Below are 17,349 nucleotides of genomic sequence, written 5' to 3'. Positions count from 1 at the left end.
ATGATGTGGTGGGAAATACTGCCACGGCTCCCTCACCTCCCCACCTGAGGGGAGACGTATTTCACCTATCGGCCTATATATTTTTTACAAGGAACTGTGGAACTTTCAGCAACTCCTTTAGGCTTGACTCACCAAGTTGGGCAGGGTTGTTGTTACCTTTTGGTAACCCTTACTTACATGTATATAATTTTGTTGTTGTGTGTATGAAGTATGGATGGATGAATGAACGTGCACTGAAAAGGTCTAGCCTACGATACAGAGACCGTGGACCGAGTCTGGACGGCTCCGTAAAGGGCTGCCCTTTACTTGTCATCAGGTGATCATGGATCCCAAGGGCCAATTTATCATCTTACATGCCTTTGTACATGGGGTTCATATATTGCTTGCCTCAGTCTACATCCCTCCTCCAGTCACGGCTGCAGTGTTTACAGAATTGAGTACAAAGCTCTCCGCCCTACCGATCTACCCTACGCTCCTTGTAGGCAATTTTAACTCAGTACTACAACCTGCTCTAGATAGGTTAAAGCCTTCCTTATCTGAATCCAAATGGTTCCTCTAGTGGTACGAAACCTATGGATATGTAGATCTTTGGCACTGGAAATACCCTACTGATAAAACCTTTTCATGCCAATCTAAATCTTATTGTACCCTTTCCAGGTTGGACTATGCACTGACCACCAGGGATCTCCTACCATCAGTTCGGTCTGTAGCCTACATACCCCAAACGGTGTCTGACCACTCGATAGTACAGGGTCACAAGCCCACATTTCAGGCCTGGAGGCTCAGTCCCCTCTGGATCTCCACGCCCAAAATTCACGCATCCATACCGACTGATATGCTACACAACTGAACCTCTAAATCTGACACTGTAGCTACAGGACCATTGTGGGATACCTTTAAGGCAGTAGTGCGGGGCTCTTACATATCACATATCAAACACTACTGATCTACAGGGAGGGCCACGCAATCTGCCTTAGAACAGTCCCTCGACGCTGCTAGAACCTGACATGTAGCACAACAAATCTTCTGAATCTCGTGGGGTGTTGGTGGAGGCACATAACGCACTGTAATTACACATCTTTCCGCACGCATTTATGAATACGGGGGTAAAAATGGAAGGTTGTTAGCCTTCCTTGCCCATTCTGACTTTCAAGATAGCTCAATCCCTGCCATTCAACTCGCTGACAGGTCTGTAGCATCAGATCCACTGCATATCAACCAGGAGTTTGCATCCTACTACCGTGAACTCTGTGATGACCAGGTGATCCCTCTGGAGACCGCGTTTGCTGCTTTTTTTCTCCTTCATTGGTTTCCCTGTTCCTAGCGACTCTCAAAGACTCCTCCTGGAACAGCCCCTAACGAATGAGGAAGTGGAGATAGCTATTCGCTCTCTACTGCCTCCAAAACTCCTGGTACCAGACATATAGCGAAACATTGGCCGCTAAACTTCTCACCACCTTCCAGGCATCCCTGGATTTAGGTAGGCTTCCTGACTCGATGAATGATGCGCTTTTTGTGGTTATACTTCTAAACCTGGAAAAGATAAACTATTATGTGGGTCCTACCGACCCATCTCCCTCTTCAATAACGATGCAAAAATATTAGCCAAAATCTTAGCACTATGCTTGCAGAAAGTTATTCTGTCACTTATCTCTCCCCATCAATCCGGGTTCATGCCAGGCCGGAGCACTGTTGACAACATCCGGAGGCTATATCTACATATCCATAAGGCTTTGATAGATAATTGTAGTGGTCTAGTGCTTTCTTTAGATATACTGAAGACACTGTTCGGTGGTCTTTTTTAAGGGAAACTATGGCACAGATGGGCTTCGGTTCACAATATGTAAAATGGGTACGCTTACTATATGCAGATCCAAGGGCTAGAGTTCGTACTAATACAGATGTCTCCTTAGCTTTTTCACTAAAGAGAGGTACCCGGCAGGGGTGCCCCCTCTCTCTCTGCTTTTGTTCTCTCTCGCCATTGAGCCTTTTACGCTGGCGGTGTGGCAGACGAGGGAGATTGGGGGGTTCTGCTATGGTTTGCCGGGGAGAAGATTTCTCTGTATGCGCTAAATGCCCTCATATACCTTGACGGCCAGGAAGGCTCTTTCAACAAGTTATTGCAGGTGGTGGGGGAGTTTGGTGAGGTTTCTGGTCTGAGGGTCGGCTGTAAGCTGCAAGGACTAGTCAGCTGCAATATAGTACTTTTTTCTTGGGTTTAATTATCATTTACATAACAGTAATAAAGCATTGTAATATTATAGCTATGTACAATCAAATACTATTGTGCTTGTCTGCTAATAAATAAAACAATATAATACAACAGTGCCGCTCATAAAAAAAATACCTTATGTCATGAAATTCAATGAAAAATTAATTGAAAAAATGTTTTGGCATTACATATTATAGATATGCGTTAAAGATAACCTGCACTGTGGAAGCTGTACCCAAAAAAAGAAACCTGGACTGCAAAGGACTAGTCCTGGCAGAAGAAAGTCTTTACTTCCTCATGTCAGAGCTGTCCTCCTAATGACTGGGAGATATTAAAGAAGGAGTAGGAGAAATGCAGAAAAACACAGATCCAAAGAATGAATAAAGTAAAATCAGATCTTTGCATTGCAGTTCCACAGATATAGCTTCCCCTCCGGCAAGGAGAACAGTGAGCAGCAGAGCAGTGACATCACCAAATCTCACTTCAAATTCCACGAGACCCGCTGTCAGAGGCAGTAGCACCTTGGATGATCTCACCCTGCAGATATACAGCTATGAGGCTGAAGGTAGAGAAAATGCACTGCTATATCTCAGGAGGAATTCAAAACAAAATCAAATCTTTCAGGGCACAATTAAGATTTTTAGATGTAACTTATAAAATAGGAAATCTTCACTTTTTTGCTCACATCCGATTTAAAATTCACATAACCAGTGTTGTAATAAAAGTAAAACTGCTGAGAAAAACATGCCTATGAAATATAGTGCATCCCAATACAAGGAAATAATTTTTGAAGCACAACATATGCTGTGGTATTTATGATCTTAGAAAATATTTAATCAGTAATTAATTTTACAGCTTGTATTAGGCCTGGCACATTTCTCTCATTTATATGTACACGCATTATAGTATTCTGGCAGATCCAGGCTCCCTCCAGTGCTAGACTCAAGGCTGAACTGTAGGCATCTGGTCACGTGAACTAAGTGACCCTCAACATCACCCTTGGTGCTTTATCCCCAGTGTGGCTGAACTGCAGAATTCCTCCTAGAGGTCTATATGAAAAGCTTTGGTGCCCTGTGTGCAGCTCCTGAACAAGATCTTGGCAATTTTGATTGAAGCGCATCGGGAATTTCACCTGGATATTGTATGAGAATTAGTTCTAAACCCATGATCAACAATATTTCATAAGGATTGATTTATACTGTATGGTATACAAGGCCATCCATAACTTCGCCCCCAGATACATCACCAACCTCATCTGCAGATATTGCCCAAATCAGACCTCCTGCGCTCTAGCTCTCTTGTTACCTCCTCCCATGCTCGCCTCCAGGATTTCCCCAGAGCCTCTCCTATCCTCTGGAACTTTCTGCCCAAGTGTGTCCGGTCAGCCCCTACCCTGTCTGCCTTTTTAGGCAATCCCTAAAAACTCACTCATTCAGGGAAGCCTACCCCATCTCCACCTAAGAACTGCCCTGAGTCACCTCCATCAGATCATCCCCCAGCAGCTTTTATCTTTTGTACCACTACCCCCTCCCTTTAAATTGTAAGCCTTCCTGTCCGTTCTGTATTGAACTGTATTGTAATTGTACTGTTCCCCCCTGCTCCCTACATTGAAAAGCGCTGCGCAAACTGTTGGTGCTATATAAATCCTGTATAATAATAATATGGTGAATATATCATACTGGAACCACATATCTCATAACCCAGGATATCCTATGTTAATTACTTTTAACTATGTATAAATAAAATTGTATTATTTTATAGATGTTTAATGCTTGGTTGCTACCTCAAAGTCTCAAGGGGTATTGGTAGTGTGCTTTGTTATCAGTTTAGGGATATGGCAGCTCCATGCTCATTCAGGGGGTTCTTTTTCCAGTTCTTTGGTTCCTCCTGGGAATTGCCCTGTTGTTCTGCTTTGTGCTTGCATCTTTCCAGTGCGCACATCAAATTCACAGACATGCAGAGCCTGAGCACCTTGGGTCACTCCTTTGACTAACTTGATCTGGACAAGATGAGCCTGTTATTTTTTATATAGTCTGTTACAAATAGCTATATCAAAAATTATGTGTAGCACCCTCCTAGATAGGCTGCTAGATTTTACTAGGAAAATTTAGTGCTGTGGCTTTCCTGTAATCAGCAGAGCAGTGTGTGATTACTTTAGGTTGCTCTGGGCTCTGCAGGCTGCACATTTATCTGTTTCCCCCTGTTTTCTGGAGATTTCCAGAACATAGTGGGTGGGAGAGTCAAATGTACAGCCTGAATATTTATGCGGCTCCAGCCAGTCCCTGGGGAGGTGTGCCCAGGTGGTGGTTGGGGAGGGCATAAATAGTTCAGAGCCTCAGAGAGCAGTGTTGTTTTCCCTGGAGTAGAGGTTACCAGCCAGAAGGGCTGTTTGTCCTTCCTGCCTGTCCTACTGAGGATCCAGCCTGTTCATTGTGGTCCCAGCTGTGCTCAGTTGGGGGCCCATACTTCTAAAAGTCATTGAGAGTCAAAAGAGGGGTGAACTTGAGGCTCTAATTTGGGAACTCTAAAGCAGAGTCTGCTTACTGGAGTCTGGAGGAGACATCCAAGTTCTGGGCACGTTGTGAATACAGACCAGAGAGAGAGAGGGATCTTTGTGACTGTTTCTGCTGTTAACCCCTGCCACACTCAGTAAACTCTTGCCTGGACTGGGACATTACTAATGGTGTACCAATGCTGTCCATTCCATGTCCTAATACTTGAAGGATTTCAAGTAGGATTTCGGTGTTCTGGAATGTCCCACAACTCCCTAAACCCATCCAAGTTGATTTGCAAAACTTTTAAAAAGGCAACCCCTAGACTGTCTCTTGAGCCAGAAGAGTAAAAGCTGCTCTTTGCTGGCTCTTGCTGCACTAGCGGGAAGAGAACCTGGGGCACAAATCCCTGCCCCTTGCGGGGGTAGCGCTACATATGTAATCATACATCCCTGAGAGCCCTAGGGAGAGTGTCTCTGGGGCTGACAAGGCCATATGATAACAGTAGAGATAACTGTCTGCAAGCAACTCCCACTTAGGCCTCATGCACACTGAATGTTATAAAAACACCAATAGTGTTAGCTGTAGAATGTAGCATTAAAAACGCGAGTTTTGCCACATAAGGGGAATACAAAGAGCCAACTTCCTTAACTACGAACCTTGCTAGAAGGCATAAATTGGGATAAAATCTTAGGAACAAAGAACACAGAGGAGAGATGGGTTCGCTTTAAGAGCATTTTAAATATGGGCATTAGCCAGTCCATCCCACTGGTAATAAATTTAAAAGAGCGAACAAAAGTCCTGGATGGCTTAATTCCAATGTACAAATGCATATAAAAGCAAAGGAGAAGGTCTTCAAAAAATACAAGGTTGAGGAATCATCATCAGCATTCAGACTTTATAAAGAATGCAACAAGAAATGTAAGGGTGCAATTAGAGCGGCTAAGATAGAACACGAAAGAAACATAGCGGAGGAGAGCGAAAAAAATCCCAAGAAATTCTTTAAGTATGTAAACAGTCAAAAAGGGAGGATAGACCATATTGGCTCCATAAAGAATGAGGAAGGACATCTTGTTACAAAGGATAGGGAGATAGCGAAGTTATTGAATTTATACTTCTCCTCAGTCTTCACGAGGGAATCGGGTGGCTTTAGTAACCAAAACTGCAGTGTTTATCCTCCTGACACATCACAGGAAGCACCTCCATGGTTAACAGAGGACAGAATTAGAATTAGACCTGGGAAACTTAACATTAATAAATAAGCGGCCCCGGATAGCTTGCATCCGAGGGTACTTAGGGAACTCAGTCAAGTAATTGCGAGACCATTGTTCCTAATTTTTACTGACAGTCTACTGACTGGAATGGTACCAGTGGATTGGAGAAAAGCCAATGTAGCACCAATATTTAAAAAGGGCCCAAAATACATCCCTGGGAATTACAGACCAGTTAGCCTAAAATCATAAGTATGCAAGCTCTTGGAGGGGATGATAAGGGACCATATACAAGTTTTAGTAACGAGAACGGTATCATTAGCAGTAAACAGCATGGATACATGAAGGCGTTCTTGCCAAACCAATCTATTAACCTTCTATGAGGAGATGAGTTGCCATCTAGATAAAGGAAGGCCCGTAGACGTGGTGTATCTGGATTTTGCAAAAGCATTTGACACAGTTCCCCATAAACATTTACTGTACAAAATAAGGTCCGTTGTCATGGACCATAGGGTGAGTACATGGATTGAAACTGGCTACAAGGATAAGTTCAGAGGGTGGTGATAAATGGGGAGTACTCAGAATGGTCAGGGGTGGGTAGTGGGGTCCCACAGGGTTCTGTGCTGGGACCAATCCTATTTAATTTAAACGACCTGGAGGATGGGGTAAACAGTTCATTCTCTGTATTTGCGGACAATACTAAGCTAAGCAGGGCAATAACTTTTTCCACAGGATGTGGAAACTTTGCAAGAAGATCTGAACAAATGAATGGGGTTGTCAACTACATGGCAAATGAGGTTTAGTGTGAATCAATGTAAAATAATGCATTTGGGTGGCAAAAATATGAGTGCAATCTATACACTGGGGGGGGAGAACCTCTGGGGGAATCTAGGATGGAAAAGGACCTGGGGGTCCTAGTAGATGATAGGCTCAGCAATGGCATGCAATGCCAAGCTGCAAAGTAAACAAAATATTGGCATGCATTAAAAAAGGGATTAACTCCAGAGATAAAGTGATAATTCTCCCGCTCTACAAGAGTCCGGCTGCACCTGGAGTATGCTGTCCAGTTTTGGGCACCAGTCCTCAGGAAGGATGTCCTGGTAATGGAGCGAGTCCAGAGAAGGGCAACAAAGCCAATAAAGGGTCTGGAGGATCTTAGTTATGAGGAAAGGTTACGAGCACTGAACTTATTCTCTCTGGAGAAGAGACGCTTGAGAGGGGATATGATTTCAATTTACAAATACCGTACTGGTGACCCCACAATAGGGATAAAACTTTTTTGCGAAAGTGAGTTTAATAAGACTCGTGGCCACTCATTAAAATTAGAAGAAAAAAGGTTTAACCTTAAACTACGTAGAGGGTTCTTTACTGTAAGAGCGGAAAGGATGTAGAATTCCCTTCCACAGGCGATGGTCTCAGCGGGGAGCATCGATAGTTTCAAGAAACTATTAGATAAGCACCTGAACGACCACAACATACAGGGATATACAATGTAATACTGACATATAATCACACACATAGTTTGGACTTGTCGGACTTGTGTCTTTTTTCAACCTCACCTACTATGTAACTAGGTATGAAGTGTCAAATTCCAACTAACTTTAAATTGCTCCTAAGGGAGCAACTTAAAAAAGAAAACTTTTTTTCACAATAGTGAAGAATGAGTTAATACACTATATTATCAAAAGTATTGAGACGCCTGCCTTTACACGCACATGAACTTTAATGGCATCCCAGTCTTAGTCTGTAGGGTTCAATATTTTGCCCACCCTTTGCAGCTATAACTGTTTCAACTCTTCTCTTCTAGGAAGGCTGTCCACAAGGTTTAGGAGTGTGTCTATGGGAATGTTTGACCATTCTTCCAGAAGCACATTTGTGAGGTCAGGTACTGATGTTGGACGAGAAGGCCTGGCTTGCAGTCTTCGCTCTAATTCATCCCAAAGGTGTTCTATCAGGTTGAGGTCAGGACTCTGTGCAGGCCAGTCAAGTTCCTCCACCCCAAACTCGTTCATCCATGTCTTTATGAACCTTGCTATGTGCACTGGTCCAAATCATTTGGTGGAGGGCGTATTATGGTGTGTGGTTGTTTTTTAGGGGTTGGGCTGGACCCCTTAGTTCCAGTGAAGGGAACTCTTAAGGCGTCAGATTTCAATATATTTTGGACAATTTCATGGTCCCAACTTTGTGGGAACAGTTTGGGGATGGCCCCTTTCTGTTCCAACATGACTGCGGACCAGTGCACAAAGCAAAGTCCATACAGACATGGATGAGCGAGTTTTGGGTGGAGGAACTTGACTGCCTCAACCTGATAAAGCACCTTTGGGATGAATTAGAGCCGAGACTGCAAACTTGGCCTTTTTGTCCAATATCATTGCCTGACCTCACAAATGTGCTTCTGGAAGAATGGTCAAACGTTCCCATAGACACACTCCTAAACTTTGTGGACATCCTTCCCAGAAGAAATGAAGCTGTAAGGCCCCTTTCACACTGAGGCGCTTCTAAACTGCCAGTAAAACATTTCAGCGCTTTTGAAGAGCTTTTCAGGCACTTTTGAAGTACTTTCCATTAAATTCAATGGAGAGGGGTGTTTTTTTCACCGCCCTGCCAGCCCGCTGCCCCAGTGTGAAAGCATTCATTGATTTCAATGGAAATAGGTTTATGTGAGCTTTTCAGGCACTTTTTTTTAGCGTGAAAGCGCCTGAAAAGCGACTCAGTGTGAAAGAGCTCTTATAGCTGCAAAGAGTGGGCCAACTCAGTATTGAACCCTACGGACTAAGACTGGGATGACATTAAAGTTTATGTGCGTGTATGTGGTGTCCCAATACTTTTGAAAATATAGTGTAAAGTGTAACCTGGTGGCAGGGTCTCTTTAAAAGAATTAACATGTGAGTATAGGTTTGCTTTATATAGGGTTTCTATAACCAAGGAAAATAATTGGGTCTGCCATACAATCCTGGCTGTAAGTGACTCTTGCAGGGCTTGAGCTGAACAGCCTTCTTCTTCATAAAGGCACTTTGCCATTTTAAAGGCATAGCTAATTACAGAATCTGGACACCTCAACCCCTCAATTGGTGTCTCAATATAATGCTGTATAATAAAAATAAATTCTTTAATTCAAGGTAAACCATCATTTTCCATTGACTCAATACTAGAAAATTGCAAGTCATTATTCATCCTGCAAAGCAACATAATTAGCTGACATGCATGAATTCAGCAGACGTGAAGGAGACAGAAAATATATTTATTTCCATAAAAGGCCAACAAAGGATAATTGCTTATTTCGACTGATTGAGATCTCTAAAGAAGTCACTTTCACCAGTGTTTGCATACGACTTTCCCATGTTGGAAACGTGTAATTAATTAACTCGAGCTAATGCATTGATCTCTCCTGCACAATTACAATACGTATGTTTATCTTATTATTGAAATAATTATAATCTCAGAATTAGACATAAAAGTCTTCCTAAAATGTTATGTTATTTTTGCTTCAGCCGAGAAATAATAAACCGACGGTGTTTAACAAGGTGTGTGTGTGTGTGTGTATGTGTGTCTATTATATTCTGGCAATCACGTTCCCTCCCCTCCACTCATGCAAATATATACAAACACGTTGATAGAAAAATACCTATGAGTGTCTATTAAATTCTGGCAATCACGTTCCTTACCCTCCACTAATGCAAGTGCATGCAAACAGGCTGATAGAAATATAAATGTATATGTAGATGAAGTAAATAATTCACTTCAAGATTTGCCAGCACTCATCTTCATTAGCCACTAAAGAGAACCTGTCTTACTTGTTTTTTTTAACGCCAGGCAAATACAGTATGCAAGCAGTGTTGGTACCTTTGACTTGATATCATCCCCTTGCAGTCCCTGTGCAGCAGAGCTCAAAGAGGGGAAGGGAGAAGCAGCAAAAAGAATCAGCTGTGATGCAGTGCAGGGAACATGTTGATAGGAGGGGATAACAAAGTGACAGAAAGATGTCTGCTGCTTCTACATTCAATTTCCATTCACAGTCAGGTGGAGGAACAAGGGATAAAAAAATGATATCTTGCAGTGGGGCTGTGCCCAATGGCGTCACTAGGGGGGCCAGAGGGGGCCCTGACCCCCCCCAACATTATGCTGTGCCCCACCATGTGCCCCCCCCCCCCCCCCCAATTAAAAAAAAAAAAATTTTTATAATAAAAAGCGTCCCCAGTCAGCTCCTGTGCGTGATTCCTCCCCCCTCCCTCTGCTCGCTGAGACTGCATAATGCGAACGTTCACACAACTATGGTCGCCTGATCTGCTCCTTCCCCTGCATCCTCACTGGCAGGGAGAAGAGCGAGTTGCAGGAAGGACTCCACCAGGACTCTCAGTTACTGAAAAAACAGACTGATTTCTCCCATCCTTAGGACAGGAAAACCAGCCTGTAAATTCCAAGAGATGCCAGACCAGAGCTGTCAATAGCAGGGGCAGGACAGCAAGAGGAGGCTGGGGAACCCCACAGTGGCAGAACACCAGGGCCCGGTGGCAAGACAACCTTTGCAACCCTGATAGTTCTCCCACTGCTTTGGACCCTTATATTTTCTTGGTATGCTGGTGACATACATCTCTTGTTTTCTGCCACCCTGGAGGGGCCCCAATACAGTAGGAAGGGAGCTCACTGCAGAACATGTGAAAGGGCCGTTGTGGGATCGTAGTAAAGGGCCCCAGAATATATATATATATATATATACATATTTGCATTTTATAGTTGCCCCTACTTTTGTCCCTGTCCCCCCATGTGCCCCCCCTAAATATGAAAGCTGGAGATGCCACTGGCTGTGCCCATACTGCAAGAGGTGATTGCTCCTTTATGTCTAGGGGAACAAGAAAATAAGATATACTTATCTTATCATCTACTCCTTCCTGTAACTGGACTAGTCCCCATAGTTTCTGCACCCCCACACTCTCACAGTTCAAAGTCCCAACATTGTCAAGACCGGATCTAGGTCCATAGCCCTGATCTGGACATAAGGATGTGAAGGACAGTCCACCGCAGGATCATGGGGAAGTGGAGGATCAGGTAAGTAAAACTGTCTCTTCTCTCCCCTAGACAAAAGGAGCTATTAACCGTTACATAGTATGTGAGGTTGAAAAAAGACACAAGTCCATCAAGTCCAACCGTTGTGGTGCCCAGAGCTGGGCTTTAAGTGTTACTGAACTACAAAAATAAAAATGATATCTCCTCATCTGTCTTAAAGGGCTGCCTTATGTAGAAGAGTTGCATAAATCTCAGAATTTCATGGATGCAAATACAAATCCTTTGGCAGGTAATACCTGCCCCTGTGTGTATTTCACTGGTATATTCAGCTTTTTTACTGGAGTTCACTTTTAAAGCAAGTCGATCCCAAACCTGGGCAGTTATGAGCATACAATGAAAAAATATCTAACCAAGGGTTGCTACCAGTGAGAGTCCATACCAATAGTAGTTCCAGAAGCTGCGGTTAGATTATACAGCTACAAGTTTGTGGATGCCCGACTACCACGCTTAGGCTACTTTCAGACTGGGGCATTGTGGGCATCGGTGGTAAAGCGGCGCTATATTTAGTGCCGTTTTACCATAGTTTTAGCGGCCGAAAATGGGTTAAGGGTAAAGGGTTTAGCGGCGCTGCCCCATTGTTTTCAATGGGAAGGTGCGCTTTAGGAGCGGTGAATACACCACTCCTACAGCGCTGCAAAGATGCAGCTTGCAGGACTTTTTGTACCGTCCTGCAAGCGCACCGCTCCAGTGTGAAAGCCCTCAGGCTTTCACGCTGGAGACACAGGAGAGGCTCTTTACAGGCGCTATGCAGACGCTATTTTTAGCGTCTGTAAAGCGCCTCAGTGTGAAAGTAGCCTTATACTATACAGTGGTACACCTCCAAATTATTGACTTCAGGTTTTTCCAGTGAATTGTACTGGTAATGCTACAGCATGCAAAGACTTTTTAGATGATTGTGGACTTCCAACCTTGTAGCAACAGTTTGGAGAAAACACTATTCTATTCCAGCATCACATTGCCCCAGTGCACAAAACCAGCTCTATAAAGTGAGGCCCGGAGTGAATGGAGAGAAAAGGAGCTAGCAGAGGGCCGGCAGGACAAGAGTGAGAAGGAAAACATCAAGGGGTTAAGGAAAATAGTGTAGAAGTGGGGGAGTAGTGGATTAGAGGAAAAGGAATGAGAGGAGGGGTTTTAGTTTATTTATAGGGTTACAAAGGTACCCCAGGCAGCATTGCAGGGGGAACCTTTAGACAGGAGCAGTTTAGCAGCTTGGAGCAGTGGCACCTGTAGTCCTCCTGCCATGGCCGATGTGGATCTTCTCTTGGCCCAGCTCTGGGCAGCCACCGCTACCAGGGGCCTCGAGTGGCTGCACAGCCAGGTGGCCCCACTCCTATGTGTTTTGGGGGTCAGGCGAGCAGATGTTAGGCCTAATGGCAGGCAGCTGGGGATTTCCAGAGGGGAGGCATGTATCCGTTAGTTGGGACGGCCGGGTATGATGTGGAGTAGGGTTGTACCGGAAGTGCATCAATTTGCACGTCTGGACAGACCACCGGATATTTTGGTGCTCCATAACAGTAGGAATGGTCTGGGGGTTCGGTCCATTCGGGAGCTTATCAAGGACGTCAAGTTTGACGTCCTCCGGGACCGGCTGAGGACAGCCTTCCCAGATATGTTGGTCGTGTGGTCCGACATTGTGGCCAGGACAACCTGGCGATTGGCGCGGTCAGTGGACAGAATCATCAAAGCCTGTATTAAAGTGCATTAAATGGTGAGCCGTTTGAATCGTAACGGGGGTTTGGTGATCCGCCAGAGGGAATTGGAGAGGGATACTGGGCTTTATCTCAGGAGGGACAGTGTTCACCTGTCTGCGGTGGGTATTGCTCTATGGTCCCTGGGGTTGCAGGATGGGATTCAGCGTGCTTTGAGAGTATGGAGGGGCTCTCAAGGGTAAGGGGTCACCCTTGTTAGCTGTGGCGATGGTGGTCCTTGAGGGTGGCAAGATAATCTACGAGATGGAAGTGTGGGGAATTCATTGGTGGTATGGGCCCTCTGGTGTATTTCAGTTAACACGTTTTAGCTAGAAGATGGTAATGGTTGCACTGCGGGTAATGGGTTGTCTCCGAGCTGGTGTGACACGGCTGGAGGCCTAGTACGGAAAAAGGCCCGCAGTGTAGAAGTTGGGAAGTGCCGTCAAAGACCACCGGGTGGAGCAACTGATAGTTGGGGTTTTGTTACGTGTTAAAGAATATTATATATTTAATATTTGTGAATAAAAAGGCTGCTATGGCCAGTTATACTTCATTTCAAGTATGGTCTCGTTAATCGTAGGTAAAGTTAAGTGGGTTAGGGCTGGAGTATACAATGGTTTGGCAGTCATAGGAAGGTGGGACATCTTATCTACCCTGGTCAAGACATGATTTGACAAATTTGGTGCTTTTTGAAGATCTTGATTGATCTGCACAAAGCCCTGCCTTTGACCATAGTGAACATGTTTGGGATGAATTGGAGGGCTGATTGTGAGCAAGGTCTTTTTATCTAACATCACAACTTGACTTTACAAATGCTCTTTTTTTCTGAATGGGCACAGATTCCAACATACATACTCCAAAAACGTTGGAAAGCTTTCCCAGAATAGTGGAGGATCGTTTGGGAATGTCCAGCAAGCTAATATAGTAGAGATGATTGTGAGGTGCCATATAGTATAGAACAGTGTTTCTCAACCGGGGTGCCACGGCACCCTGGGGTGCTGTGAGTAGTCCTCAGGAGTGCCACAGCAACAGCCTGGTCTGGTGATACTCTCTTAGCTCCTGTGCATCAGGAAGATAGAGAGCACTGTTAACTCCTGTGTACAGAGGAGACAGAAAGCTGTGCCTGCGCCTCTCCCCACTCTCTGCTCCTCTCTGTACTCTTGCTGGCAAAACTGAAAGCTGGGCTTGGCTGCCCAACCGCGTCCTACCTACCGATAGCATCTTCGGTTGCTAAGGACTTGCCGGCAAGAGTACAGAGGGAAGCAGGGGGTGGGGGGGTGCAGGTGGAGCTCTCTGCCCCCTCTGTACACAGGAGTTAACAGTGCTCTCTCCCTCAGATCCAAATGTATAGGAAGGAGAGGAGCTGGGGGGAAAGGGAGGGATAGAGAGCACAACCAACATCTCCTCCTGGCTCTCTCCTCCTCACATAATAGCCGAGTACTTTATACTACGTGTTATGACCAGGCATCCTTTTATACCCTAGTCCATAAGGATTACTCATGTGGGGCAATTTAGGTCATTCTTGGTGGTCGCTTTATCTTACGGGTTCCTTTTGGCTGCTGGGCTTAGAGTCTCTAGCTAAAGGAATCAGCTACCTGTGTTCTTCAATGCCTCCCCTGGTATGTGTGACAGACCTAGCCGGGACAGGGGCTTTTGGAGAGGACTGGGAGCAAGCCTCTTACCCACTGACTATGTGCTCTGGTATTTAGGGGAACACTACTCATTGGAAGGTGTATACCGGGGGAATCCGTGGAGTGGTCTTGTTACTTTGGATTCAAGTCCATGTCTCCCCAAGACACACAGACTCTGGGACTCTAGGCCCGGGATCCATGTTAAGGGCCTAGATGCCACATTTCCAGCAATGACTGCTCCATACTGTGGGACTCATAGCAGATGTTGATGTCATCAGGAAGCCACCTGTCTGGGGTTGCCTGCTATAATGTGTTTATTGTAAGTAGGTCTAGTGTGCCTCCTAAGGGTCTTTCACCTATTGTTATTTGTGCTAATTAACTCACCAATTGTCTGTCTGCTAGCAAACTATTGAGGGATGTCTTTATACTTGTAATAATATGTATTGTACTTTCTGAGATAGAAGCAAGTCTGACCTGTAATGATACCTCTGTGTCATCCATCACATTTTGTTTATAGTATATGTCGGCTGGTTACAGTCTGTATTGTTAGGGTAATATGATCAGGAGGGGATGTCCTCCTGTGGGATATAAAAGTATGCATATGAGTTTCAAATAAAGTGTTCCAGCTTTGCAGCCAAACAAGTCCTGCCTAGTTCTTGGTTGCAATATGCAGCTATAATATTTGATATCTATGTTCAGACTGGAGGAAGCAGTATATTGATGGAAGCACTCGAGCGGAGTGTGAGAAATGGTTCCGTTACAGTATGTACCAACCTATGGATAGACCTTGATCCCAGAGGAAGCCTATGCCATTGCTTATGGTTATTCTCACATTGTCAATCCTATTTAACTCCTGGTCAGTTATTTGTCTTGACATATTTGCAGCACTGCTAATATGTCTGGTGTTGTCTCTTTTATTCTTCTGTACAAAAAACTTTTTTTTCTAAATAAAGATTACATAAAAGAAAAAAAAAAACATGTGGTGCCGTAGTACTGTGTGCTTTGGTGCTGCACAATTTTAAAAATCAAGCAGCCACCCTTTTCATACGCATAGAGCAGCTTATTAAAAAACGCAATGTCGTTCCCCCCCCCTTTTTTTTCCCTCTCTCCTCCACTTCATCTTTCTTCATTTCTTGTATCGTTCTCCCTTCATCTTCCTCTCCCCCACTAGGTTGGGTTTAGTCAGCAGACCCCTTCATGGGTGCCTTTTGATGCAGAGGTGGGCTTACTTACTTGCCTCCTTCCTCCTTGGGCTCCTTTTAAGTTAGAAGCTTACGGACGCAAAGAGGGGTGAATAAGTTGGCTGTTAGGGATCTTGGAAAACCCTATTGTTTAACTATTTGCCTCTCTCTTATTGTTTATTTAGATTTTCTACCAAAGTCTGTTTTCTACATGTTATTTGGGAAGCATTCCCAGCTATAACCTGCAATATATTATACAGATTTCCTTTCTTTTCCTTGTTTTCCCTGCTTGTTATGGGAAGTGATGATGCAACACACAGTATGTACCTAACTTGTAATCTTGGTTATGTACTTGGAATTTCGCCTTTGTTCCTTCTTGTAAACTCAAAAAAATCTTTATGCAGAAAAAAAATGCAATGCTCAAAAAAGCATGTGTGCTCAGATGCACCTCCTGGTGTGAACAAGCCCTCAGACTGGTGTGCCCGAGATTGTGCACGATTCTAAAGGGCGCCTTGGCTGAAATAAGATTGAAACTGGTGTAGAATAATATTCTACGCCAGGGTTTCCACTGGTGTAGAATAATGCAGAACTCTACTTTTCCTGTAAAAATTTAGTTTGGTCTGTCCTTGTCCCACCTCATGAGCCTGCCTATTGGTCAGTAAGACTGATCATCACATTAAAGGACCAATGGGAAACCTCAGTGGGATCCACTTGTACAGGTAAAGGTGATATATTCATATAATTTCAGCTGTCTATATTTGTTGATTTTGACTTTAAAGGTAACCCATGCCTATGACGTTTTTCAGTAAGTCCCTGGACTCAATTGTCCAGGTTTAGGACAGGTCTCTTACACCATCATATTATTCTATATTTGCCCATTTTGAATTTAAAATTTAGGACACCGAAAACTGGTGTTTCAGCTTTGGGCAGATGAAGACAAATGTCCTCAGAGACTTAAGTGGTGAGATATCTGAGCCTGACCTGTCAGCTTTGCGCACTTGCTTTGGCCACAATTTCTACAAGAATGTTTAAAAGACTCTGTCACTTTGCCCATTTGCCCAAAGTGACTCTAAAAGGCCACCCCCACTCCCCCAAAATTCACAGGAGGACACTACTGCTGCCAGGAGCCGTGATACTTTTCTGAGTCAGATTGCTGCCACAGACTAGTGGGTCAGTCCATAAGGAATTAGGCCACCATTCCCAAACCCATACCTGGAGATCAGAGGCACCTTAGACAGACAAGAAGAGACATTACAGACAAATGTCTGATTACCTTTCACCGACCATTTGATCAGGCCATGCAGCCCCTGGGTCCCATAGCAGCTGCATGGGCTGCTATAAAGGTAGGTATGTTAGTGCTCCTCTGAAATGGACAAGGTGTACTGTAGGTGCAAAGTCTTTAGGAAATCTAAAATCTAAAAAGTCAGTAAAAGAAGTTATTTCCAGGATCAAAGAACAGATAAACAGCACAAATAAATGTGTAAAGTAAATCACCAGGTCATAAATCATAAAAAAAAAAAAAAAAAAACAACATTAGAAGTATAGCATTATTTTTATAAAGTTACAATCTACAGAGGTAATAAAATTCACTTTATAGGCTAGGTGTAGCTGTACTCTGATCTCTCGGTATCCTTAGGCCATTTGGAAGATGAATTACTAGGCTGGTCCACTAAACGATATCTACACAGCTACACCCAATAATCTTGTGCTCAACAAAGAAAACATTGGAAGGGATCCACGACAAGGTGAGAGATCAGCTTAGGTTTAAAGAAAAAGTCCAGTTTTGTTATAAAGTGATATAACACAGATATTGCCATTTATTAAAAATTACCTTTCCATTTTATTCTACAGCTATGAATTGGACGATAGA

Source organism: Aquarana catesbeiana, linkage group LG01 (assembly GCF_042186555.1).
Source record: "Aquarana catesbeiana isolate 2022-GZ linkage group LG01, ASM4218655v1, whole genome shotgun sequence".
NCBI lineage: Eukaryota > Metazoa > Chordata > Amphibia > Anura > Ranidae > Aquarana > Aquarana catesbeiana.
Note: the sequence above shows the minus strand (reverse complement) of the source record.